Source organism: Tachyglossus aculeatus, chromosome 12 (genome assembly GCF_015852505.1).
Source record: "Tachyglossus aculeatus isolate mTacAcu1 chromosome 12, mTacAcu1.pri, whole genome shotgun sequence".
Taxonomy (NCBI): domain Eukaryota; kingdom Metazoa; phylum Chordata; class Mammalia; order Monotremata; family Tachyglossidae; genus Tachyglossus; species Tachyglossus aculeatus.
In genome coordinates, this window is record NC_052077.1 from 36,939,740 (window position 1) to 36,967,645 (window position 27,906).

Below are 27,906 nucleotides of genomic sequence, written 5' to 3' on the forward strand. Positions count from 1 at the left end.
CTTCCCCACAGCACCTGCATATATGTATATATGTTTGTACATATTTATTACTCTATTTTACTTGTACATATCTATTCTATTTATTTTATTTTGTTAGTATGTTTGGTTTTGTTCTCTGTCTCCCCCTTTTAGACTGTGAGCCCACTGTTGGGTAGGGACTGTCTCTATATGTTGCCAACTTGTACTTCCCAAGTGCTTAGTACAGTGCTCTGCACACAGTAAGCGCTCAATAAATACGATTGATTGATTGATTGATTGATTCTCACTGATACAAGAAAGTATCGGGCTATTTTCAGTCATGCAGTTCAGCCACCGATATAGGCAGCATTCATAATTGGAGGAATGTAATTATAATTCCATTGTTTGTGTAAGTGTGCATCCGTTGGGAATGCTGGGCACGAAGTCAAGCCCTAAAGTCCTGAGGTAACCAGCTCCTGCATTAGTGGCCTTCCCACGGTCAACAGTCATTTTTCAGGCCAGTCATAAAGCAACCAAAAAACAAGTGTTGCACTGTTCTACTCAATTGAGGGCTCCTGCCACGTGACGGTCATTCACCTGACATCATTATGGACATAGTTTTTGTTAGTTTGGTATCTGATTAAGGCTCCCAGCCACGGTGGTGCCAGACTAAGTACTTTAAGTGAGGTGGCTGAGGAAAATTAATGTGTCAGAGTTCCTTGAAGGCCAGAGCATCTGCTCAGTTTCTGGTGGAGGGTTTCGATTGGAATTGCCACTGATGTTTTTCGGGAGAATCTTTTGAAGAGATTGGAAGCGTGTGGAGCGGGAGGAAGTTTATGAGGCTCCCAAAGGGAACAGGGCCCATTGCACTCAAAGGGAGGCAGTGGAACCGAGGGATTGCGCAGGAAGCTGTGAGTCAGAAGGCCCGGAGGCCAATTTCCTGTGTGGTGTGGATCTACTAGCGTCCCAGCACTTCTCACTGGCACCAGTAGTATTTATTCAGTTCCTTCTGTATGCAATCAATCAATTAATTGTATTTATAGAGCACTTACTGCATACAGAGCACTGTACTAAGCACTTGGGAGAGTTCAGTTAGTCGACTGTATTTATTGAGCACTTACTGTGTGCAGAGCACTGTACTACATTTCTGGGAGAGTTCAGTCAGTCAGTCAATTGTATTTATTGAGCAGCCTGGCTCAGTGGAAAGAGCCCGGGCTTGGGAGTCAGAGGTCATGGGTTTGAATCCCGGCTGTGTGACCTTGGGCACGCCACTTAACTTCTCTGTGCCTCGGTTACCTCATCTGTAAAATGGGGATTAAGACTGTGAGCCCCACCTGGGACAACCCGATCTCCTTTTATCCCCCCCAGCACTTAGAACAGTGCTTCGTTCATAATAAGCGCTTAACAAATACCATTATTATTATTATTATTTTTGAGCACTTACTGTGTGCAGAACACTGTACCAAGTGCTTGGGAGAGTACAGCATAACAATACACATATGCATTCCCTGCCCACAATGAGCTTACAATATGACAGAGTTGGTAGACATGATCCCTGCCCTCAAGGAGCTTACCATCTGGGGATGGGGGGGGACAGTCAGACATTAAAACCAATTATGAGTAGATACGTACATGTTGTAGGGCTGAGGATCGGATGAATACCAAGTGCCCAAATTGGCAGTATACTGTACTAAACTTTTATGAGAGTAAAATAGATGTAATGGACACAGTCCCTGCCTTCAGATTGGCTTGGATCAATTTCTTTCTCAGTAGATTAGGGTGAACAATATCCTCAGTTTCTTCCTTTGTACAATAGGGGTGAGAAATATTCACCTATGAAATCATGAGAATGAATCATTTCAATTATCCCCTTGTGATACCAGGGGAGCATAAAGATGCACTCCACAGAGCTATGGGAATGAGAAAAGCCTTCCTTTCAGCCCCAGTTCCAATCATGGTCCTGCTACTTGCCTGCTGTGGGACACTGGGCAATTTACTTAACTCCTCTGTGCCTCAGCACAGTACTTCTCCCTCCCCTTTAATCCATGAGCCCCATGAGGGAAAGATTTTGTTTCTGACCACATTATCTTATACCTACTCATTCATTCTTTCATTCAATTGTATTTATTGAGTGCTTACTGTGTACAGAGCACTGTACTAAGCGCTTGGGAAGTGCAAGTTCTGGGCACATAGTAAGCACTTACCATATTATTATTATTATTTTGCTTTTTTATTATTACTAACCAACTCTCCATTACTCAACTGGGCAGGGTGCGGAAAGTGGCAGGGGCAGGCTTTTAATACGTAAAGAAGAAAAAACCTGTATAAGTCTATACAAGGGATCATTGTGTAGCGGCATTATTTCTGTCAATTGTTTACTGCAGTACGTCAATTAGCGGGGAATGTCATGAAGCAATCACTGCTCATTTGGAAAGAAGGCCTGTAGCTAAGGAAGAAGTTGAGATTTTACACACTTGGCCTCTGGGAGCATTTTACTTGGAAAAATGTCTGAATTCTGATCTCTGCTCCCACCACCCACAGGAAAAATCTGGTTGCAGGCAGGGAATGTTTCTACCAACTGTTATCTTGTATTCTCCCAAGCGCTTAGTACAGTGCTTTGCACACACTAAGTGCCCCATTTATCGATTGAGGAAGACAAACCTGCCTCACTCACCCTGACAGTTTTAATATCTAGACTGTGAGCCTGTTGTTGGGCAGGGACTGTCTCCATATGTTGCCAACTTGTACATCCCAAGAGCTTAGCACAGTTCTCTTCACACAGTAAGCACTCAATAAATACGACTGAATGGATGAATGAATGAATATCTGTCAGTTTTAGGAGGGACATGATAGGTCAGGCTAGAATTTGTTGTATTTTTTTAAATCTGACTTAACCATGTTTCTACTGCCCTAAATCATTTTCTGAAATTAAGATTGAACCCCCTCAAAAAACTCAAACTATATATTTTTTTAAAAAAGTTAAATATTTCTATATATTTTCACTTTGAAAATGGGCTGAACGTTAATGAGTCCTTATTCACTGTACCATGGTTGACCTAATTAGCCTTAGCACATTTGTCTGTGTAAGGGAAAGACAATGCCATAAAGTGCTAATGGAAAGTGATAGCCAGGAGGTGTAGTTGTTTGTGAAATGTTCTATTGTCTTTTCTGGAAAATGTCCCTTCATTCTGTCAAGAGTTTGGGAATGTCACTGAGTAACTGTCTTCCAGAGTCAGTTTTGTTTGTGTGCCCTCATTCTTCTCGTGTCAATATACAGCACACACTGAAGCCAAGATTGGAAATTATGGTTTGAAAAGAGCGTAGAACCCTAAAGTTAACAGAGTTCCTCAACCTTGTTGTACTAGTTACAGCTACTAGGGTGGTTTAGTCAATCAATCAATCAATCGTATTTATTGAGTGCTTACTGTGTGCAAAGCACTGTACTAAGCGCTTGGGAAGTACAAGTTGGCAACATATAGAGACAGCCCCTACCCAAAAGTGGGCTCACAGTCTAAAAGGGGGACTGAGCCCCTTGTGTCATTTACAAATGCAGAAAAGTAATTATGTTACTGAAGAAAAACCTACCCTTCAGGCTTTATTAATAATAATAGTAATAATAATAATAATAACAATTGTGGTCTCTTTTAAACAATTAATATAATAATGATGGTATTTGTTAAGTGCTTAGTGTGTGTCAAATACATTTCTAAGCGCTGGGGGTAGATAATAATAATAATGATGGTATTTGTTAAGTGCTTACTATGTGCCAAGCACTGTTCTAAGTGCTGGGGGTAGATAATAATAATAATAATTATGGTATTTGTTAAGTGCTTACTATGTGCCAAGCACTGCTCTAATGCACTGGGGGTAGATAATAATGATGGTAATTTGTTAAGCGCTTACTATGTGCCAAACACTGCTTTAAGCGCTCGGGTAAATACAAGGTTATCAGGTTGTCCCACGTGGGGCTCATGGTCTTAATCCCCATTTTACAGATGAGGGAACTGAGGCCCAGAGAAGTGAAGCGACTTGCCCAAAGTCACACAGCTGACAAGTGGTGGAGCCGGGTTTTGAACCCATTACCTCGGACTCCAAAGCCCGGGCTTTTTCCACTAAACCACGCTGCTTCTCTATGCAAGCTAATTAGGTTAGACACAGTCCCTGTCCCACATGGGGCTCACAGTCTTAATCTCCATTTTAGAGATGAGGTAACTGAGGCATAGAGAAGTTAAGTGACTTACCCAAGGTCACACAGCAGAAAAGTGGCAGAGTAAGATTAGAATCCAGGTCCTTCTGAATCCCAGGCCCACGGCTCTATCCACTAGGCCAGGCTGCTATTGTGTGCCAAGCATGGTGCTGAGCTCTGGTGTAGATCTATCATGAGCTTATTAGACACAATCCCTGTCCTACATAGGGCTCACAAGCTAAGAGAGAAAATGGATGAGGAAACTGAGGCAGAGAAGTTAGTGATTGTCCAAGGTTATATGGCAGGCAAGTTAGCAGAGCTGAGATTAGAATCCAGGTTTCCTGACTCCTAGACCATGCTAGGCTATACTGCTTCATGATATATTTATTTATTTATTTATTTATTTATTTATTTATTTATGTATTTATTTATTTTACTTGTACATATTTATTCTATTTATTTTATTTTGTTAATATATTTTGTTTTGTTGTCTGTCTCCCCCTTCTAGACTGTGAGCCCACTGTTGGGTAGTGACCGTTCCTATATGTTGCCAACTTGTACTTCCCAAGCGCTTAGTACAGTGCTCTGCACACAGTAAGCGCTCAATAAGTACGATTGAATGAATGAATGATTAATCATATATACAATGATTGGTGACTGATTGATAGATGAATCACAAGGTGTGGCTCAGTGGAAAGAGCACGGGCTTTGGAGTCAGAGGTCATGGGTTTGAATTCCGGCTCTGCCAATTTTCAGCAGTGTGACTTTGGGCAAATCACTTGACTTCTCTGGGCCTCAGTTCCCCCATGTGTACAATGGGGATGAAGACTGTGAGCCCCCGTGGGACAACCTGATTGCCTTGTAACCTCCCCAGAGCTTAGAACAGTGCTTTGCACATAGTAAGTGCTTAATAAATGCCATTAAAAAAAACAAAATCTAAAACCAAACCCATCATTAAAATGAAAAACTGACATTAACCTCAGCTGAAAAAAAACCTGATAGCTGCCTCACAAATAATAACCACCCTTTTGTATATATAACCATCACCAGCATTTATGCATACATATACATAACTTCTAGACTGTGAGCCCATTGTTGGGTAGTGACCGTCTCTATATGTTGCCCGCTTGTACTTCCCAAGCACTTAGTACAGTGCTCTGCACACAGTAAGCGCTCAATAGATACGATTGAATGAACCCTTAGCACTTGTACACACAAACACACACACGCATGCACACACATGCATACCTTGTAAGCAGGGAACGTGTCTGTTTACTGTTCTATTGTATTCTCCCAAGCACTCAGTATAATAATAATAATAATAATGATAATAATAATAATAATGGCATTTATTAAGCGCTTACTATGTGCAAAGCACTGTTCTAAGCGCTGGGGAGGTTACAAGGTGATCAGGTTGATCCACCTGGGGCTCACAGTTTTAATCCCCATTTTACAGATGAGGTAACTGAGGCCCAGAGAAGTTAAGTCACTTGCCCAAGGTCACACGGCTGACAGTTGGTGGAGCCGGGATTTGAACCCATGACCTCTGACTCCAAAGCCCGTGCACATAGTAAGTGCTCAATAAATACCAATGACTGACACAGACACACACACACACACACACACACACACACACACATACATGCACTCTGTATTAGCCTCTTGTAAACACAAGAAAAATGAAGACAGGATTCTTGACCTCAAGGAGGTTACAATTTATTCATCACCATTTTCATCATCGTCATCATCGGTATTCATCAAACGCTGACTGTGGGCAGGGCCCCATACTAGTGATTTATGATCATAAGCCTCAGCTACCTCATCTGTAAAATGGGGATTAAGACCGTGAGCCCCAAGTGGGACAACTTGATCACCTTCTATCCCCCCCAGCACTTAGAACAGTGCTCTGCACATAGTAAGTGCTTAACAAATGCCATCATTATTATTATTATTATTATAAGATAGAAGTAAAAGCGTGAGTAGCTTTCAGTATTTATCAAATGCCTACTGTGCAGGCATGATACCAGGCCCTTGGGAGCAGACAATATTCCTTTATTCCACCATAAATATTACCTCAGGGATGAGAGCAAATCATTTTGAATCGTGATTTTTTGTTACCAACCCAGCCCCTTTAAAAGTACATTTCTGTTTCCTTCATTCCACCCAGCCAGCAACGGGGTTCCCTACGGTGGCCAGAGCGCAGCTGGCGGAGATGGTTATTTAATGCCCACACACTTTGAATAACAGTCCAGTTTGGCTTTAAATACACCAAGTCTCCTCACGGTTCTTCTGGGACTCTGCCACCCCAACAGGGAGGGACAGCCAAGCCAAACAGCGTGCAGACCTGGGGAGTCATGCCTCCCCGCGTAGCCGGAGGCACCATGTAGGGGACCATTGTCCAGTTTTACATCGGACAGGATGGTTTCCAGCCAGCCCGTCCCCCAACGGAGACGGATACTGCCCGCCTTCATGCTTACTGTTTTTCCTTTGCTCTCCCAAGCTCCCTTGACCACGGTTCCCAAGGCTACATCTCTCCAGGCAGAGATGGCTCCCAGCTCCCAGGGCACGCAGCAGTTCTGGAGTCATTCATTCCTTCATTCAATTATATTTATTGAGCGCTTACTGAGCACTTGGGAAGTACAAGTCGAGGAGGAGCTCCAGATTCCCTCCCTCCGCACCCCAGAATACCCTCCACGTTCTTTGGATTTTTGCTCCATAGGTCGGCACCGCATTATGTTGCATAGCCTGAACAAGGCATCGTGGCCTAGTGGAAAGTGTACGGGGTTGGGATTCAGAGGACCTGAGTTCAAATCCTGCCTTCACCACTTTCGTGCTGGGACTTTGGGCAAGGCATTTCCCTTCTCTGGGCCTCGGTTACCTCATCTGTAAAATCGCGATTAAATCTTCACTCTGAATTAGACTGTGAGTGAGTCCTTTGTGGGACAGGAGCTATGTCTGATCTGATTGTCTCATGTTTACCCCAGTGCCTGGCACTCATTAAGTTTTTTTTTTACAAATTCCATAAAACAAACAAGAAACACAACTACAATTCAGTAATGTGAGGTGCAGCTGTTGATGATTATAATAATAATAATGATAGTGATATTTGTTAATACGGTCCTATAGACAGTGCGTACATTATGGCCAGTGAATAATAATAATAATAATAATAATAATAATAATGGCATTTATTAAGCACTTACTATGTGAAAAGCACTGTTCTAAGTGCTGGGGAGGTTACAAGGTGATCAGGTCATCCCACTGGGGGCTCACAGTCTTAATCCCCATTTTATAGATGAAGTAATTGAGGCACAGAGAAGTTGCCCAAAGTCACACAGCTGACAATTGGCAGAGCCGGGCTTTGAACCCATGACCTCTGACTCCAAAGCCTGTGCTCTTTCCACTGAGCCATGCTGCTTTGAGTCTGTTAATTTTGTTATATTGTACTCTCCCAAGCAAATGCTGTGCACATAGTAAGCTCTCAGTAAATACAGTTGATTGATAATAGGATTAATATTATATAAGCAGATTCGACACAGTACCACATGGGTCTTTACAGTTTGAAAAGGAGGAAGAACAGGCTTTTAATACTCATTTTACAGATGAGGAAAGAGAGGTCTAGAGAAGCAGCATGGCTTAGTGGATAGAGTTTAGGCCTGGGACTCAGAAGGTTCTGAGTTCTAAATCCCATCTTGCTAACTGTCTGCTGTATGACCATGGGCAAATCATATCGGAAGCAGTGTGACTCAGTGGAAAGAGCACGGGCTTTGGAGTCAGAGGTCATGGGTTCAAATCCCGGCTCCACCAATTATCAGCTGTGTGACTCTGGGCAAGTTACTTAACTTCTCTGTGCCTCAGTTCCCTCATCTGTAAAATGGGGATTAAGACTGTGAGCCCCCCGTGGGACAACATGATCACCTTGTAACCTTCCCAGCACTTAGGACAGTGCTCAGCACATAGTAAGTGCTTAATAAATGCTATTATTATTATTATTGTTATTATTATTTCACTTCCCTGTGCCTCAGTTACCTGATCTGTAAAATGGGGATTGCGACTGTGAGCCCCATGTGGGACAGGGACTGTGTCCAACCCAATATGCCTGTATCCACCCAGTGCTTAGAACAGTGGCTGGCACAAAGTAAGTGCTTAACAAAGACCATAATAATAATAACAATTATTATTATTATTAAGTACTTTCCCAAGGTCACTCAGTGAGCCCACTGTTGGGTAGACACTGTCTCTATATGTTGCCAATTTGTACTTCCCAAGCACTTAGTACAGTGCTCTGCACATAGTAAGCGCTCAATAAATACGATTGATGATGATGTGAGTGTTGGAACTAAGAGTTGAACCCAGGTCCTCTGACTCCCAAAGTCCATGTCATTTCCACCAGGCAAAGTCAGCATGAAAGAACCTGTTGAGGGCAGAGATTGTCTCTCTTTATTGCTGAATTTATTTATTTATATTTATTAATATATTTACTGAGCACTTACTGTGTGCATACCACTGTACTAAGTGCTTGGGAGAGTTCAATGTAGCAATAGATACATTCCCTGCCCACAATGAGCTTACAGTCTAGGGTCTTACAAGACAGCAATGTTTGGTTTGAGTCTTTATTCTTCACAGCTGCTCATTCCTACCACAGTAACTTTTAGCTGTTTTTTCGAAGGGATTCCTTCTCCAGAGCTCCCCGCAACGCGCAACAGCAACTTCAGAACTGTGGAAAGACTGTACAGTTCCACCTGCTGCGGGTGGAACTGTATTAGGTGCTTGGGAGAGTACTTAGATGGTGAGCTCCAGAGGGAGAGGGTTTAAAACTAATCCCCCCTATCCATATCATCATCATCATCATCATCATCAATCGTATTTATTGAGCGCTTACTGTGTGCAGAGCACTGTACTAAGCGCTTGGGAAGTACAAGTTGGCAACATATAGAGACAGTCCCTACCCAACAGTGGGCTCACAGTCTAAAAGGGGGAGACAGAGAACAAAACCAAACCTACTAACAAAATAAAATAAATAGAATAGATATGTACAAGTAAAATAAATAGAGTAACAAATATGTACAAACATATATACATATATACAGGTGCTGTGGGGAAGGGAAGGAGGTAAGATGGGGGGGTAGAGAGGGGGATGAGGGGGAGAGGAAGGAAGGGGCTCAGTCTGGGAAGGCCTCCTGGAGTAGGTGAGCTCTCAGTAGGGCCTTATCCATATATTCTCTCCGACACTCAGTACAATGCTCTACATGCAGTAAGAGCTAAATAAGGACTATGGCTATTGGTACTGCTTTAGAATTGGTAGACAAGATCCCTGCCCTCAAAGGGCTTATAATCTAAAGGAGAAATTAAGTGATTTAAGCGCCTACTATGCGCCAAGCACTGTTCCAAGTGCTGGGGTAGATACAAGGTAATCAGGTTGTCCCTCATGGGGCTCACAGTCTTAATCCCCATTTTACAGATGAGGGAACTGAGGCCCAGAGAAGTTAAGTGACTCGCCCATAGTCACACAGCTCCCCATCCGCCAAGCTAGCTCTCTTCCTCCCTTCAAGGCCCTACTGAGAGCTCACCTCCTCCAGGAGGCCTTCCCAGACTGAGCCCCTTCCTTCCTCTCCCCCTCGTCCCCCTCTCCATCCCCCCATCTTACCTCCTTCCCTTCCCCACAGCACCTGTATATATGTATATATGTTTGTACATATTTATTACTCTATTTATTCATTTATTTATTTTACTTGTGCGTATCTCTTCTATTTATTTTATTTTGTTAGTATGTTTGGTTTTGTTCTCTGTCTCCCCCTTTTAGACTGTGAGCCCACTGTTGGGTAGGGACTGTCTCTATATGTTGCCAACTTGTACTTCCCAAGTGCTTAGTACAGCGTTCTGCACACAGTAAGCGCTCAATAAATACGATTGATTGATTGATTGATAAGTGGCAGAACCCACTTCTGCCAAGTGGCAAGCCCGGGCTCTTTCCAGGTTTCCCCCATTACTCACAGAGAGTTTATTTCTGCCTCCCATCACCCCAGCTTTAAGAGACTTATGCCCTAGGAATCACATGGCTTCAGATATTTGGGGATCAAGATGAACAGAAGAATTCATTACCCAGAGAGCAAAAGAAAATGCAGCAGCAGCTGCTCCTACAATCTTCCTGGCCTATAACAAGGGGGAAGTATAAACGTCCTTTCCCATCTAGTTAACAAAATGGCAGCATCTGAATTTAATCAACCACCATGACATTGAGAGGTATTTCACATCATCAGGATTTTTCTTCGCAATATTTGGCTTTGGTACCTTATTTCATCTTATTTTCTTGTTTTTTATGCCATTCATTAAGCACTTACCGTGTACCAGACACTTTACTAAGTGTTGGGGTAGACACAAGGTAATTAGGTTGGACACAGTCCCTGGCCTACATGGGGCTCACACTCTAAAAAGGAGGGAGGAAGGTTTAATCCCTATTTTACGGATGAGGTAACTGAGGCCAGAGAAGTTAATTGACTTACCCAAGGTCACACAGCAGACAAATGGTGGAGTCAGGATGAGAACCCAGGTCCTCTAATGACTCCAAGGCTGGTGTTCTTTCCTCTAGGTCACACTGCTTCCCTTCTTTAAAAGATTCCCGGAGAACATACAATCATCATGTCTCAACCTTCATTTTTTTCAAATGGATGGGGGTGTACGTGATTAGACCAACAAATAACAAGTAACAGCTTCTTAATCTCCTTCAGCCCTTTCAATTAGGAACTGACCTCATATCACAGGCCTGGGGTTTACAAGCCAGTCACATGGCACTTAGATGAAATTGTACTCAAGAAGCAGAGGAGGTGGGGCGCACGTAGCTTGGCCGATAAAGTATTCATTTCTCACCTATCAGAGCACAGTTCAAGCCCTCTCTGATTCTTCAAGTAAAATTAATTTAGTTATGTGAGCTATGCTACTGCTAGTTGATAATCAAGGCCGTATGGATGCCAGACATATTTCAACCTTCTTTGGCCCCCTTGGGAAGTTGTGGCTGAGTCCTTTTGGAATAGAACAGGAATTCAGGTCAGATAACCTAGAGAATTATATATATTATTATAAATATTATTATTAATAATATTAATTAATAATATTATTATTTATTAATATTGATATTATTGATATTATTATTATTGTAAATATATATTTATTATAATAATAATGATGGTGGCATTTGTTGAGCAGTTACTATTTGCATGCCGGGGAGGATACAAGGTGATCAGGTTGTCCCATGTGGAGCTCACAGTCTTAATCCCCATTTTACAGATGAGATAACTGAGGCACAGAGAACTTAAGTGACTTGTCCAAAGTCACACAGCTGACAAACGGTAGAGCCGGGATTTGAACCCATGACCTCTGACTCCATTGCCCATGCTCTTTCCTCTGAGCCACACTGCTTCTCTATATAAATGTGTGTGTATATGCAAGTACCCTTGTCCTTATGATGGTACTTGTTATGCACTTACTATGTGCCAAACACTGTTCTGAGTGCTGGAGTAGATACAACTTAATCAGGTTGGACGCAGCCCCTGTCCCCCATGGGGCTCACACTCTTAATCCCCATTTTACTGATGAGGCAACTGAGGCACAGAGAAGTTAAAATGACTTGCCCAAGGTCACACAGCTGACAGGTGGTGGAGCCGGGAACAGAACCCACATCCTCCAAACTCCCAGGGCCGTGCCCCTGCTTCTCATCACTCTGGGTTCAGCCTGTGGTTAGAGTTGAAGAGCATTTAGCTACCCACTGCTGTGGGTGGAGAATTATATTGGGTGCTTGGGAGAGTACTTAGATGGTGAGCCCGCTGAAGAATCCCCCCATCTGTGTATGCTCTCCCAACACTTACTACAGTGCTCTGCACATAGTTAGCACTTAATACATACTATTGCTACTACTGCTACATTAGAATTGGAGAAGCAGCGTGGCTCAGTGGAAAGAGCATGGGCTTTGGAGTCAGAGGTCATGGGTTCAAATCCAGGCTCCACCAACTGTCATCATCATCATCAATCATATTTATTGAGCGCTTACTATGTGCAGAGCACTGTACTAAGTGCTTGGGAAGTACAAATTGGCAACATATACAGTCCCTACCCAACAGTGGTCTCACAGTCTAAAAGGGAACTGTCAGCTGTGTGACTTTGGGCAAGTCACTTAGCTTCTCTGTGCCTCAGTGACCTCATCTGTAAAATGGAGATTAAGACTGTGAGCCCCACCGTGGGACAACCTGATCACCTTGTAACCTCCCCAGTGCTTAGAACAGTGCTTTGCATATAGTAAGCCTTTAATAAATGCCATTATTATTATTATTATTATATGATCCTTGTTTTCAAGAGGCTTACAATTTAAAGGAAAAATTAAGTGACTTGCTTCTGGTCACCCAGCAGGCTCACATGGCAGCACCAGAAAGAATAGGATGGTTTCCAAAACATCTGACTTGATTATGTTGTTTCTATCCAAGTGCCTAGTAAAGTTCATTCGTTCATTTATTCATTCAATTGTATTTATTGAGCACTTACTGTGTGCAGCGCTGTACTAAGTGCCTGGAAAGTACAATTCAGCAACAAATAGTCCTTTGGTCTTAGTAAGCACTTAGAAAAATACTACACCTGGGGATGCCCGAAGAGGATAGGGGACACGTGCCTTCCTTCTATCGAACTATCACTTGCTTCGTCTTCAATAGGTGATCAATAAATACCATTGATTGACAGGGATAGATTCTTGGGTTGGGCAGGGAGAAGATGTTCCCTCATCTCCTCTGTTTAAGGGGTGACTCACTGCCCTGGAATGGTGACCGTGGTGGAGTCTGGCCATCTAGTTTTCCATTGCTACTCACTAGCCTGGAGCAATGGCCTCTGGGGAGTCCAGCCATTCATTTTTTACTGTGGTGACCGTACATTTTTCCTAGGGTTTTTTCAGAGCCACAGCAAGACAGTAGCAGCTGAAAGTGAATGGTCAGGATCATTTCTGATCCTGTGTGCCCTTGCTCTGGCTCCTGGACAGTTGGTCATCCCAACAGCGGTTTTTTCTTTCATCTTTGGGCCCATTTTCCCTCTGCTAGGGAGGAATGGGGAAACTTTCCTAACCAGAGGAATCAAAATGTTGGTGGGTGTGAGTTCAAAGGATTTTTCAGAACCCCATGTTGAGGCAGGCTGGGAATGGGGCAGGATCAGCCAGTACATTGCTGGGTTTATCTGAATTTCACTCTTTGGTTATTATTCTTAACAGAATCCCTGAGACAATTGAGAAGCAGTGTGACCCAGTGGATAGAGCACTGACCCTGGGAGTCAGAGGTCCTAGATTCTAATCCCTGCTCTGCCACTTGTATGCTGTGTGACCTTGGACAAATCACTCCCCTTCTCTGTGCCTCAGTTCCCTGATCTGTAAAAAGGGGATTAAGACTGTGACCCCCATGTGGGATGTGGACTGTGTCCAATCAATGCAATTTGTTGGTATCTTCCCCAGCACTTAGTACAGTGTCTGGAACATCATCATTTTGATTATTATTAGTAGTAGTAATGGTATTGATTGAACAGGGCAGTTTGAGCTAAGAGACAGGGTGCTCTAATGGAAAGAGAATTAGTAGACCTAGATTCAAATCCTGGTCATGTCATTGGCTTGGTATATGACCTTGGGCAAGTTACTTTCCCTTTCTGTGTCTCAGGTTTCTTATCTGTAAAATGGGGATAATAATCCATGACCCGAGGTGGGAGAATAATGTTCAGTGCTTTAGGAAATGTAAATTCATGGAATTATTTACACTTCTCAAAGAATATGGTTATCCATAAACGCCCCCAAGTTTCTAAAACTCCTTTTGATAAAATTCAGTTTGAACCCCTACTAAACTAGAATTCACCAAAGGCAAATTGAAGGAAAACACTGCATCCACACAAGCAAGTGATTTTTTTTTCCCAAAGTAATGGGAAAAGCAACTATGGACATTTAGTGACCAGTGAAAGATGAGAGGAACTGACTGAAAAGGATATTTTATGAAAATCATTAAAAAGAAAGTCAAATTGATTTCAGCACCTGGCAAGGTAACCTCCAGGCACATGTTCAAATCCCATTAAACTGAAAATAAAAAATGAATTTTCTGACTTTCAAGTTTTTAAAATTGACAGCTGCAAAGTGAAGTAGAGAGGTGAGGCTATTAATTACTACTACTACTATTACTACTACTACTACTACTACTACTACTACTACTACTACTGTTACTACTACATAATCGTTTACCAGGTGGGGAACACTGGGCTAAACCCTGGGATAGAAACAAGATGGTCAGATGGGACATAGGCCTTACCTCCCTTGGGGTTCACAATCTAAGTGATCATTTGAATAGTTTGAATAAAAAAACCAAACATTTTCCTCTGAAGATGTTTGCCTCCACATTCTTGAGGCAAACAGTTCATTTTCTACTCGATTTAGCAGAACAATTGCAGGAAAACAGAAATGGGGAATCAAACACATTAAACAAAAATCTCCCTCAAAATTCATGTGAGCCCATTGTTGGGTAGGGATCGTCTCTGTATTTTGCCAACTTGTACTTCCTAGGCACTTAATACAGTGCTCTGCACACAGTAAGTGCTCAATAAATACAATTGAATGAATTTCTTGACATCCTTAAGAGTGGACAGAGCAAATTCTGTGAAAAACACAGGTTAAAATAAGATTTTTTAAAAATTCTAAAAATAAATGCATCATGGGATTTTCAGTCCTGGCCCATTGTATGTAATTTCACATGATATATGCAATGAAAGCTGTCTCTTTGTGGTCATTTTTGTGATTTTCAAAGACATGTTTTAAGAATTTAAGTACCGTTTTTTCAATCATTAAAAAACACTTTTAAATGGAGTCACATTTCTGGTTAATCAATCAGTGGTATTTATTGAGCACTTACTGTCCTCAGAGCACTGTACTAATTGCTTGGAAGTGTACAATATAACAGAGTTTTTAGACAAATTCCCTGCTAATGTTTTTCTCTATTTTTATTCTCTTCAATCCCTTTCCACAGTTTCTGCCACAACCACTGGACTTTTACCATTATTTTTACCATTATTATTATTAAATTTACCAGGAAGAATTTAACATTATCACTATTTTGACCACTGAATATGGACTGGGGATTTTACCGAATCAGTGTATCTCCACTGGGCCTAAAGTATATCCTCAGGTGGATGGATCAGTTAAATAGACATGATAGAATAATAATAATTGGGGTATTTGTTAAGTGCTTACTATGTGACAGGCACTGTACTAAACACTGGGGTTGATAGAAAGAAATCTGGTTGGACACCGTCCCTGTCCCGCGTGGGGCTCACAGTCTCAATCCCCATTTTAGAGATGAGGTACCCGATGCCCAGAGAAGTTAAGTGACTTGCAGAAGAATGGCAGAGCAGGAATTAGAACCCATAACCTTCAGACTCCTAGGACCATATTATGTCCACTAAGCCATTCTCCCATGTCACCTCGTCACTGTGGTGTGAGTTAATGAATTCCACATTTCTAATCCTGGGTTCTAATTCAGGTTGCAATCTCAGTTCCACTACGTGTCTGCTTTGTGATCTTGGGCAAGTCACTTCTCTGGGCCTCAGTTACCTCATCTGTAAAATAGGGGTTAAAAATGTGAGCCCCACGTGGGACAGCCTGATTACCCTGTATTTACCCCAGTGCTTAGAATAGCGCTTGGCACAAAAATACCATAATTATTACTTATTATTATTATTATTATATCTTCAGGTCACCCAGTGCTTAGAACAGCGCTTTGCACATAGTAAGCAATTAATAAATGCCATTATTATTACTAGAGGACTATTTCGTATGCTGAAGTCTGGTTCGGTCCTCTGCTGAAGGGGGCTGGAGAGACATTAGACTGGAGGCTAATGTAGTCCCACTAGACTGTAAGCTCATTGTTGGCAGGGAATGTGTCTGTTATATTGTTATATTGTACCCTCCCAAGCTCTGCACATGGTAAGCGCTCAATAAATTCGATTGACTGACTGACTCGTATTACAAACTTTTCACTAGAGGGAGGATACGGCCCAAGATGATGACTTTGGCAGTAAGCTTTAAAGGGCTATGTAAGAGGCCAGAAGCCTGTATAGCTTAGTGGACAGAACATGGGATCGGGAATCAGGAGACCTGCTGGGTGACTTTGGGCAAGTCACCTAACCTCTCTGGACTTCAGTTTTCTCATCCATGAAATAGGGAGAAGATACCTGCTGTACTGGCTCTCCCTCCCCCTTAGATTGAGAGCCCCATGTAGAGTTTGTGTGGGGTAAGAAGCTTACACTTAACTTCTCTGAGCCTCAGTTTCCTTATCTGTGAAATGGAGATAAAGGTGGAGGTAGACTGAGAGCCCCATGTGTTCAGAGACTGTGTCTAATCTGCTTATTTTACATCTACCCCAGTCCTTTGTTAGGTGTAAACACCTGTTTGTCTTGGCACATTGTGAACGCTCAACAAATACGGCTATTATGAGAAGCAGCATGGCGTAGTGGATAGAGCACAAGCCTGGGAACCATGGGTTCTAATCCTGGCTCTGCCACTTGTCAGCTGTGTGACCTTGGGCAAATCAATTCACTCTGGGCCTCAGTTTCCTCATCTGTAAAATGGGGATTGTCTTCTAGACTGTGAGCCCACTGTTGGGTACCGTCTCTATATGTTGCCAGCTTGTACTTCCCAAGCACTTAGTACAGTGCTCTGCACACAGTAAGCACTCAATAAATACAATTGATTGATTGATTGAGACTGTGAGCCCCACGTGAGACAGGGACTGCGTCCAACCCGATTTGCTTGTATCCATCCCAGTGCTTAGTACAGTGCTTGGCACATAGTAAGCACTTAACGAATACTATTATTATTAGTAGCAGTATCATTACTATAATAGGAGCAACCATTATCATTAGCATTACTACACTTGTAGTAGTCCTGGGAGCTCAAATGAGAGAATCATAGACCATAAGTTACTCAAGAATCAATCAATCAATCATTTGTATTTATTCATTCGATTGTATTTATTGAACGAATGCTTACTGTGTGCAGAGCACTGTACTAAGCACTTGGGAAGTACAAGTCGATGTATTGAGCGTTCTACTTTGTGCAGAGCTTGGAGAGGACACTAGAACAGAGTTGGTATAACTCTGAACCAGAACTAGTCTGGGCACTTGTTAAAGAAAAAGGCTTGTAACATTTTCTAATTTCTCTCTCAATGTCCTGCTGCCCCCCTCTTCCCCTCCCCATCTCCCCACCCCCATTGGCTTGTCAATGGGGTGGTAAAAGGACGTTTGATCACACTGGATTTCTGGCCTTAGGTTAACGAGTAAAATTTGTGGACCGAAACCGAGGTGTATTACAGTGATGGTGTCAGGAATGCTCCCTGTTGGGGGAAAGAGGTGCCAAAATGCCAATAACCTAGTGTGCGGTGAAGGTCATCGGGAATGGATCAGACCACTCGGTGTGCAGATCATAAACTCTTAATAAGTAGTTCTTTGACTGGGAAAGCCTCATAATTTGTCTCCATATGTCTTTTCTTCTTAACCACCACACCCCATCAATTCACCGCCTGCGGCCTTGGAAAGTTTTCACAAGGAAATCTCAAGGTGTTTCTTTCCAACTCCCCCTGGAGTACATGATAGCCGGTCGAATCTCCTGGGCTTTAAAACTCTCCCATCGTTTTCGAGTCCACAATGATTCTAGACTGTGAGCCCACTGTTGGGTAGGGACCGTCTCTATATGTTGCCAACTAGTACTTTCCAAGCGCTTAGTACAGTGCTCTGCACACAGTAAGCGCTCAATAAATACGATTGAACGAATGAATGAATGCTTCATTCACTTAGACTATCGATGCTTCTTCATCTACCCTACAAACATTTTGACGTGCCTGAGGGAATTGTTTTATTTTGATCACAAAAGTTGGATTAACACTGATCGCCAAGGGCTAGAAGCAGCACGGCGTAGGAGAAGCACTGTGGTGGACTGAATAGAGCACGGTCCTGTGAGTCAGAAGGTCATGGGTTCTAATCCTGCCTCTGCCTGCTGTGTGGCCTTGGGCAAGTCTCTTTGCTTCTCTGGGCCTCAATTACCTCATCTGTAAAATGGGGATTAAAACTCTGAGCCCCAGGTGGGACAGGGGCTCTGTCCAACCTGATTTGCTTGTATCCACCCCAGCACTTAGTACAGTGCCTGGCACGTAGTAAGCACTTAACAAATACCATAATTATTATTATTATTAGATCATTCTTGCCTCAGCTCCCTCATATGGGCCCCCCTAATCCAGTTAATCTGTTCACCCGACTCAAGACTAAACCGCATACCTTGTTAGTGGGGTCGATATAATTAATCTGCCTCCTTGTTTATTTGAAATTCATTTTTATAAAATGTTTTGTACAGATGTTTATGAAGTTGGTCTCATTTGTGTTGTCAAAATGAATTTTGGCTCTGTTGGGAGTCAGAGTCATTTCACAAAGTAACATTGTGGTGACAAACCCCCGGGACTGAAACAAGGAATCAATCCTGTATCATTGCTACCAGACTTTCCTCAAGATTGGCAATCAACCAGCATTGCCATATAGATGTTCTCAGAAAATTTCAGCTGAATTATTTTCAGTTTTTCCATGGTTTCAGAGGCCATAGGAAAAGATTGATGAAAGAGAGAAGGAAACTCAGGCGAAATTGTCTTAAATATTAGCTGGAAATGAAAGGGAGAAAATGTGGTTATACTCTTGAACTTGTGAAGGGATCCCTCAGCTGGTCCTGGAGTTAATTTAAATTCACATTTAACCGCAATTTTAGCTTGAATTTGGAAAATTCATTAATCAATCCATAATATTTATTGGCCGAGAACCTACTGTATGCCAAATAATAGTAATTATAATAATTGTGGTATTTGTTAAGAGCTTACTATGTGCCAGGTACTGTACTAAGTGTTAAGGTAGATATAAGCAAATCAGGTTTGGACCCAGTCCCTGGCCCACATGGGGCTCACAGTCTTAATCCCCATTTTACGAATGAGCTAACTGAGGCCCAGAGAAGCCAAGTGACTTGCCCAAGGCCATCCAGCAGACACATGGCAGAGCTGGGATTAGAACCCATGACCTTCTTATTCCCACGTCCGTGCCCTAAGCACTATGCCACTCAGTGCTTGCCAGAGTACAAAAGAGTGGAAAGAGCATTGGGCTGAATCAATCAGTTAATCAGTTGTATTTATTGAATGCTTACTGTATGCAGAGCACTGGACTAAGCACTTGGGGGAGTACAATGTTACAGAGTTGGTAGACACATTCCCTGCCCACAAGGAGTTTACAGTCTAGAGGATTTTGACAGTCAGAAGATCTGGGTTCAAGTTCCAGCCCTGCCATTGACCTGCCATGCAGCTCTGGGCAAGTCACTTCACCGCTCTTGACCTCAATTTCCTTGTGAATAAGATGGGGATAAGATGGATTCTGAGCCCCATGTTGGACAGGGACTATGTCCCAGCTCATATTCTGGTATCTATCCCAACACTCATCCCATAGCAAACAATAAATACCATGGTAATAATAGTAAGTTCCCTGCTCTCAAGGAATTTGCAGTCTAATGGGAAATCCTATCACTCATTTCATCTCATCTGCATCTCTCCCACATCCAGAAAGCCTCTCTGAGCTAGTTGGATTGTAAATATGCATCTAGATAAAATGGAGATACTTGTATCTGACCTGAAAACATGATATGTAAAGCATTTGGGTATGGATACTTGTTTTAATTACTATCATGATATAATAATACTAATTATGGTATTTGTTAAGCGCTGTGCAAGGCACTATATTAAGTGCCAGGATGGATACAAATGAATCACATTGGATATGGTCCCTGTCCCTCATGGGGCAACAGTCTTAATACCTATTTTATAGATGAAGTACCTGAGGCCCAGAGAAGTGAAGTGACTTGGCCAAGGCCACACAGCAGACAAGTGGCGGAGTAGGGATTAGAACCCAGGTCCTTCTGACTCCCATGTTTACGCGCTAATATAAAAATGTGCGTAGTGAAATACCATATCCATATCCACTCAAACGCTGAGTTGATTTGCATCATAGGTTATGATTCGGTTTCTTCTCCTTTCCTTCTCCCTTCCTTCTCCTTTCCACTGGACACTTCTGTTCCATGTGTTCAAACCTGCTCCCGTTATCCAGTGGGGCCTTGGAATTCCAACCCCCAATTTCTGCAAAGTAATGCTGACTTGGATCAGGGAAAGCAGGAGGGGGAAGGTGAAGAAACAGGAAGAAAAGCTCACTCCCTGTATCATCCTCCTTTCTTTTTCCTTTCTGTCACTTGTTTGATTTCCCATAGTCTGAGGCCATGGAGAGAAAGAGGTGGGAATCAGGGCAAATGTGTTTGTGGGTATTTGGTTCTCACAATATTAAGTGGAGGTTCTCACAAAAGTGGAGGCTTTTTTCCATTATCGAGGAAGTAACCTTTCAGTTGCTATTTAACTCATACTACAAATGGTTTTGATTTGGAGGGGGCTAGGTCTGTGGAATGCATTAAGTCCCCACCTTGGATAGTTAGCCACCCTGTCAATTTTTTTTTTTTTTGCATCGCCGAAGACCCGTTTATATGCTATGATGTGGGGGACTTGAAGCAGAGGTTATTCATTCATTCAATCGTATTTATTGAGCACTTACTGTGTGCAAAGCACTGTACTAAGAGCTTGGGAAGTCCAAGTTGGCAACATATAGAGACGGTCCCTACCCAACAGCGAGCTCATAGTCAAGAAGGGGGAGACAGACAACAAAACAGAACATATTAACAAAATAAAATAAATAGAATAGTAAATATGTACAAGTAAAATAGAGTAATAAATATGTACAAACATATATACCTGTATAGATATATATATACATACATATATGTAAACATATATACATATATACAGGAATACAAATATATACAGGTTATGAGGGTGCAGACTCCTCTTTTAATAGGATGAGGGGGTCCCTGAGGGTGGGGTGGAATAAGGAGAAGCAGCATGGCTCAGCGGAAAGAGCCCGGGCTTGGGAGTCAGAGGTCATGGGTTCTAATCCTGGCTCCACCAATTGTCAGCTGTGTGACCTTGGGCAAGTCACTTCACTTCTCTGTGCCTCAGTTACCTCATCTGTACAATGGGGATTTAGACTGTGGGCCCCATGTGGGACAACTTGATCACCTTCTCCCCCAGCTCTTAGAACAGTGCTTTGCACATGGTAAGTGCTTAATAAATGCTATTATTATTATTATTATTATTATTATTATATGGAAGGGGCATCTGTGATCCTGCTCTCAGTGGGTAGAAGAGAGAGCCGTCATTCATTCATGCATCCAGTAGTATTTATTGAGTGCTTACTGCGTGTGAAGCACTGTACTGAGCACTTGGGAGAGTACAATATAGTAATCAGAGAAGCAGCATGGCATAGTGGATAGAACACAGGCCTGAGAGTCAGAAGGTCATGCGTTCTAATCCCAGCTCCACCACTTGTCTGCTGTGTGACCTCGGACAAGTCACTTCCCTTCTCTGTGCCTCAGATATCACATCTGTAAATTGGGGATTGAGACTGTGAGCCCCACGTGGGACAAGGGACTGTGCCCGACCCGATTTTCTTGTATCCACGCAGCACTTAGTACCATGCCTGGCACATAGTAAGTGCTCAACAAAGTAACAGGCACATTTCCTGCCCTCAATGAGCTTTCAGTCTGAGGCTTTCATCTCTTTTTTAACCTGGTGGCATTGATTAGGGAGAAAGGAGCTCAGTACCTGTTCTCTCTCCCTCTTAGACTGTGAGCCCCCTGGGGAAAAAGGACAAGGTGTCATACCGGATTAGCTTGTTTTTAACCCGGTGCATACCGTGTAGAATGTCCTTAATGAATACCATTATTGTGGTCATTCACTGAATCAATTGTATTTATAGAGCACTTTCTGTGTGCAGAGTACAGCACTAAGCGCTTTGGAGAGTACATTAGAACAATGTAACAGACACATTCCCTGCCCATAACAAGTTTACAGTGAGTGCTTCTTTGTTTCTTAATAATAATAATAATGATGATGATGGCTTTTGTTAAGTGCTTACTATGTGCTGAGTACTGTTCTAAGTGCTGGGGGGGATACAAGGTAATCAGGTTGTCCCACATGGGGCTCACAGTCTTAACCCCCATTTTACAGATGGGGATTTCATTCCTGGGAATAATACCTGTCACTTATTTCTTTCACCCAGTGGTATTTAATGAGTGCTTACTATGAGCAAAGCATATAGTGGGAGGAGGAAATGTAGTTCAGTGCTCTGCACACAGTAAACATTCCATAAATAGGTTTAACTGATTGACTGACTGCCTTGGGAAATGCGAAATAATCAAGTTACACTTTCTAGGCTCATAAAGAATGTGTACACTAATGGGTGGGACAGAGATAAAAATATTTACAACTCGAGTGATCAAAATATATAAACTGAGCTCCCTTGAGGGTTTCACAGTGTAAAGGAGGGGCTGAAGGTTGGTTATGGGCACGTGGGAAAAGATTGAATACAACAAGATGCAAAAATAATACACAAGAAATACAATAAACATGAAAACAAAAATTTAAACATTCATGAGATGACTTGAGGGCTCAGAAGAAAATGCTAGAAAAATTCTGAATAAATTGGTGTGGAATAAATACCTGAAATTGCTAATGACATTATTGGTCATCATTATGAGCAGGAGGTATATTAAATAATGTAATTAAAATATAACCCAAATTAGTCTGATGTTCAAGAAATGTCAAAGCCCAAACAATTCCCAGTGGATAGAACACTGTCCTGGCAGTCAGAAGAAGCGGGATTTTAATCCCTGCTTCACTACTTGTCTGCTGTGTGAGCTTGGGCAAGTCATTTTACTACTCTTGAGAAGCAGCATGGCTCAGTGGAAAGAGCATGGGCTTTGGAGTCAGTGGTCATGGGTTCAAATCCCCGCTCGGCCAATTGTCAGCCGTGTGACTTTGGGCAAGTCACTTAACTTCTCTGTGCCTCAGTTACCTCATCTGTAAAATGGAGATTAAGACTGTGAGCCCCCTGTGGGACAACCTGATCGCCTTGTAACCTCCTCAGCACTTCAAACAGTGCAGAAGCAGTGTGGCTCAGTGGAAAGGGCCCGGGCTATGGAGTCAGAGGTCAAGGGTTCAAATCCTGGCTCCGCCAATTGTCAGCTGTGTGATTTTGGAAAAGTCACTTAACTTCTCTGGGCCTCAGTTCCCTCATCTGTAAAATGGGGATGAAGACTGTGAGCCTCCTGTGGGACAACCTGATTGCCTTGTAATCTCCCCAGTACTTAGAACAGTGCTTTGCACATAGTAAACACTTAATAAATGCCATTATTATTATTATCTCTAAAATGGGGATTAAGACTGGGAGCCCCCCTTGGGACAACCTGATCACCTTGTAACCTCCCCAGTGCTTAGAACAGTGCTTTGCACATAGTAAGTGCTTAATAAACACCATCATTATTATTATTTGCACATAGTAAGCACTTAATAAATGCCATTATTATCATTATTATTTTCTATGCCTCAGTCACCTCGTCTGAAAATGGGGATTAAGACCATGAGTCCCATATGGGACATGAAATGAGTCGAGACTGTTTAGCTTGTATCTACTCCAGCACTTAGCACAATGCCTGGCACAGAGCAAGTGCTTAACAAATACCATTTAAAAAATGCCAGCAATAAGGCATGTGTGTTAAATAAGAAAAATGGTATTTGTTAAGCACTTACTATGTTCCAGACACTGTACTAAGTGCTTTTAATTCATCATCATTAAAAAGTACAACTTCTTCTCTAGATAGAGCAGGTAAATACAGTTTTCCTCCTCCTCTTCATCATAGTATTTACTGAGCACTTCATTGTGTGCAGAACATTGTACTAAGCACTTGGGAAAATACCATATAAGAGAGTTGGTAGACACAATCCCGACTTCGATTTGTGACATTGAGTTCACACATCAGCTGCAATTTGAATTCATCCTTTTCGATGGGAACAAAATTGAGTGCTTACTGTGTCATAATACTCTACTAAGTGTTTGGAAGAGTACAACATAACAGAGTTGGTAAACACTTTCCCAGCCCAAAATGAGGATACAGTCCAGAGAGGGAGGCAGACATTAAATAAAATCAGAATTGATTCAGTGAGTTCAACAGACAAACTTATTTAAGTTTTCAGAAGTAGCTTTTCCTCCTGCGGTACAACTTTGGTCCCTGAGGGAAAGACCCATTTGTTGTGATCTAGTTGGCTAAAGCAGATAGGTGGGGACTTGGTTAGTGTGAGATTAATTAGCTGGTAACTTGGTGACTTGCAAATGAATTTATGATGTGCCAATTATCAAGTAATATTCCTACTTATAAGCAATCCCAAATGAGGTTGATGACTAATTCCAGAAGAAAATTAATCTTAATTTTCCAAAATTTTTGGAAACCGACTGGGAATTCTTCAAAATAAGTAAAGGGAAAGTGCTTGGGGTTTTATTTTTTCTTCAACTTCTGCTTTCATTTGTGACTATTTTAAAAGCTAATTATTTTTAAAAAGTGCTCACTTGTGATCTATAGGTGTTTTAACTAAGAAAAGTAAACCTAGCGGGCTTAAAAGGGGAAGGCACTGATCAGCTCTCCTGAGGAAAGGAACAGTCAAAAATCACCTCGCTCTTGGCTTTAATGTGGCCCACCTAATTATCCCCCATCTCTTTTTACACTTTGTTACTTCCTTCATGCATACTTGTCGTGACCAACTGTGGAAATGGTTTACCATCTCCACAGAATTAATGAGGGGAATGTGTACTAGATGAACAAACCCTTTCGCTAGTGAAATTCTTGCTTGTGCTTCTCAATGTGTCACACCTCTTCCCACCTAATCCCTTGCTAGATGCAGTATCCAAGAGGGAAAATGACTGACCGGGATGAGAGGGTGTGTGGGACCCTTTTCCAATAATCATTCATTCATTCAATCGGATTTATTGAGCACTTACTGTGTGCAAGAGCACCGTACAAAGTGCTTGGGAAAATACAATACAACAATAAACAGTCACATTCTCTGCCCACAATGAGCTATCGATTCCTTCATGCAGTTTCTCTGACCCAAAGTCTTCAGGGCAGCATAGCCTAATGGAAAGGGAGTGGTTTTAGGAGTCAGAGGACCTGGTTTCGAATCTCAGTTCTGCAACTTGTCTGTGTGGCAGAACTTAACTTTTCTGTTCTTCAGTTCCCTTGTCTGTAAAATGTGGTTTAAATACCTGTTCTTCCACTCCATTAGACTGTGAACCCCATTGTGGTACGGGGACTATGTCCTCCTTGATTAACTTCTATTTAACCCAATGCTTAGTGTTGTGCTTGGTAAGTAGTAAGTAGTACTAGTAAGTGCTTAACAAATACCACAGTTACAATTATTCAGAATTTGAGGTCATGAATCATTTGTGACTGGAGAGTCCATCAGCAACAGATCTTTTCTGGGCTTGTGAATAATAATTCGGATAATCTGATAAGATAAAAAGAAATCTTGGAATACCAATACAGTGGTGATCGGGGCCCTGTATACTCTACTACTTCCTACTATCTGTAGTTTATTTTAGTGTCTGTGTCCCCTCCTAGACTGTGAACTCAATGAGGTCAGGGATTAGGTCCACAGTCATACTCTCCTCATCACTTAGCACAATGTTCTACACACAGTAGAACTTCAGTTAACACTATTGATTGGTTGATGGCTTAATTGAGGGTACTACCTTGTGTTCCTATGAGTTCTGAATGTGTTTTAATGTTTATTCATTTAATCATATGTATTGAGTGTTTACTGTGTGCAAAGCACTGTACTAAGTGCTTGGGAGAGCAACAATATAACAGACACATTCCTTCCCACAGCGAGCTCACAGTCTAGAGGGGGAGACAGACATTAATATAAATATATACATAACGGATAAATAAATTACAGATATATACAATTGTTCTATGGGGATGGGAGGGAAGATGAATGAAGGAGCAAGAAAGAGTGGTACAGAAGGAAGTGGGAGAAGAGGAGATGAAGGCTTATTCAGGGAAAGCTTCTTGGAGGAGATGTGCCTTCAGTAAGGTTTTGAAGTGAAGGAGAGCAATTATGTCTGATTGGAGGAGCGAGGGCATTTCAGGCCAAGGTAGGATGCGGGCGAGAGATCGGCAGGGAGTTAGATGAGATTGAGGTATAGTGAGAAGGCTAGCATTAGAAGAACAAAATGTGAGGGCTGGGTTGTAGTAGGAGAGTAGCAAGGTGAGGTAGGAGAGGGCAAGGTGAGGATGAGATTCTGCTCTAAGGCTGGCAACTGCAAATCACTTTTCAAAACACTTCATAAATGGTGGGCTCAGAATTGAATTCTCAAATTCAAATAAAAAACAATGACCGTAACAAAGCCTGAAGCAGGCTATAGAGAAAGGAGAGTTTATAACCAAGGTTCTTCCCTTCATGTGATTCGAAGGAAACTTAGAAGCTCCTTGTGAGCAGGTATTTCCATCACTACTTAGTACAGTGTGTTGCAGTGATATTCACTGAGCACTTATGGTATGCAGAGCACAGAGCTAAGTGCTTGGGAGAGTACCATATAGCAGAGTTGATAGAAACATTCCCTGCCCACAAGGAAGCTAGAAGAAAGAATGATCAGGCACACATTTTCTATTGTTCAACTGTTCTCTGTTGTACAACTGTGTTGTGTGCTACAACTCCCAACTAAGCACTTGGGAGAGTAAATACAATACAGCGCTATTCCTCTTGGATGCAGCCACTCTCGACCCAGGCCTTGTCCCTAGGAATGCCTCTTTCCCCTTTCCAGCCCATGGATGACCTTTGGGAAACACTGGGAAAGGACGACTGATTTCTGTCTCCCTCGTTTCTCCTATTCCTGGACACCTTTAGGTTCACTGTTTGTACCTGGTTCTTCTAAAAATGTCTGTCTTAAGAATCAAGCCCAGGGTTTGATCCCTGCAAAATCACGAAGGGACCAGTGACTAAGCGGGGTTCCATTTTGAAGTAAAGTTAAAGACAGGGTGGTATATTGTTCCTTCAGTTTGCAATAACTGGGATTACATTTGTTAGCATCACTTTGGGGTTTGTATGTCCCAAGAGCTTAGTGAAGTGGATTGCACAATTAAGAGCACAATTAAGTGCTATTACGGCTATTACTGCTGCTACATTCTCAGTATATTTGTTCCTGCTCTCTCTTCCAACCCTTCCCTCCCACCCAATAAAATAGGTCCGCAATCTTTAATTTTTGGGGACTGACTTTTTCACTTAACCTCCCCCTCTTTTTTTATTTATTTGTATATAATTACTCTTCCCTTCAGTTGTATTGATTTAGTGAAAAACAGAATTTACAACTCACACAAAGTCAATAGATGGAACATCATTCTCTATATGAAAATAGATATGCTTATGTAGGAATTAAAATCTATATAGAAACCCCATTTTTCCCACATACATTTTCTGTAGCAATTCCTTTGTTTCAGAAAGCAGTAACCACCTCTAGGCTCATTCCTCATGTTCTGCTCCTGACAATAACATTTGCCTTTGTCCAATGCCAAAGGCCTTTCATTTATAGCCCCTTAAAGACTTTTCGATCAGGCACACAAGCTAGGCAAACCATTTCCCACCTCTAAACTGTGAGCTCGTAGCGGGCAGGGAATGTGTCTGTGTATTGTACTCTCCCATGTACTTGGTACATTGCTCTGCACATTGTAAGCTCTCAATAAATACGATTGAATGAAT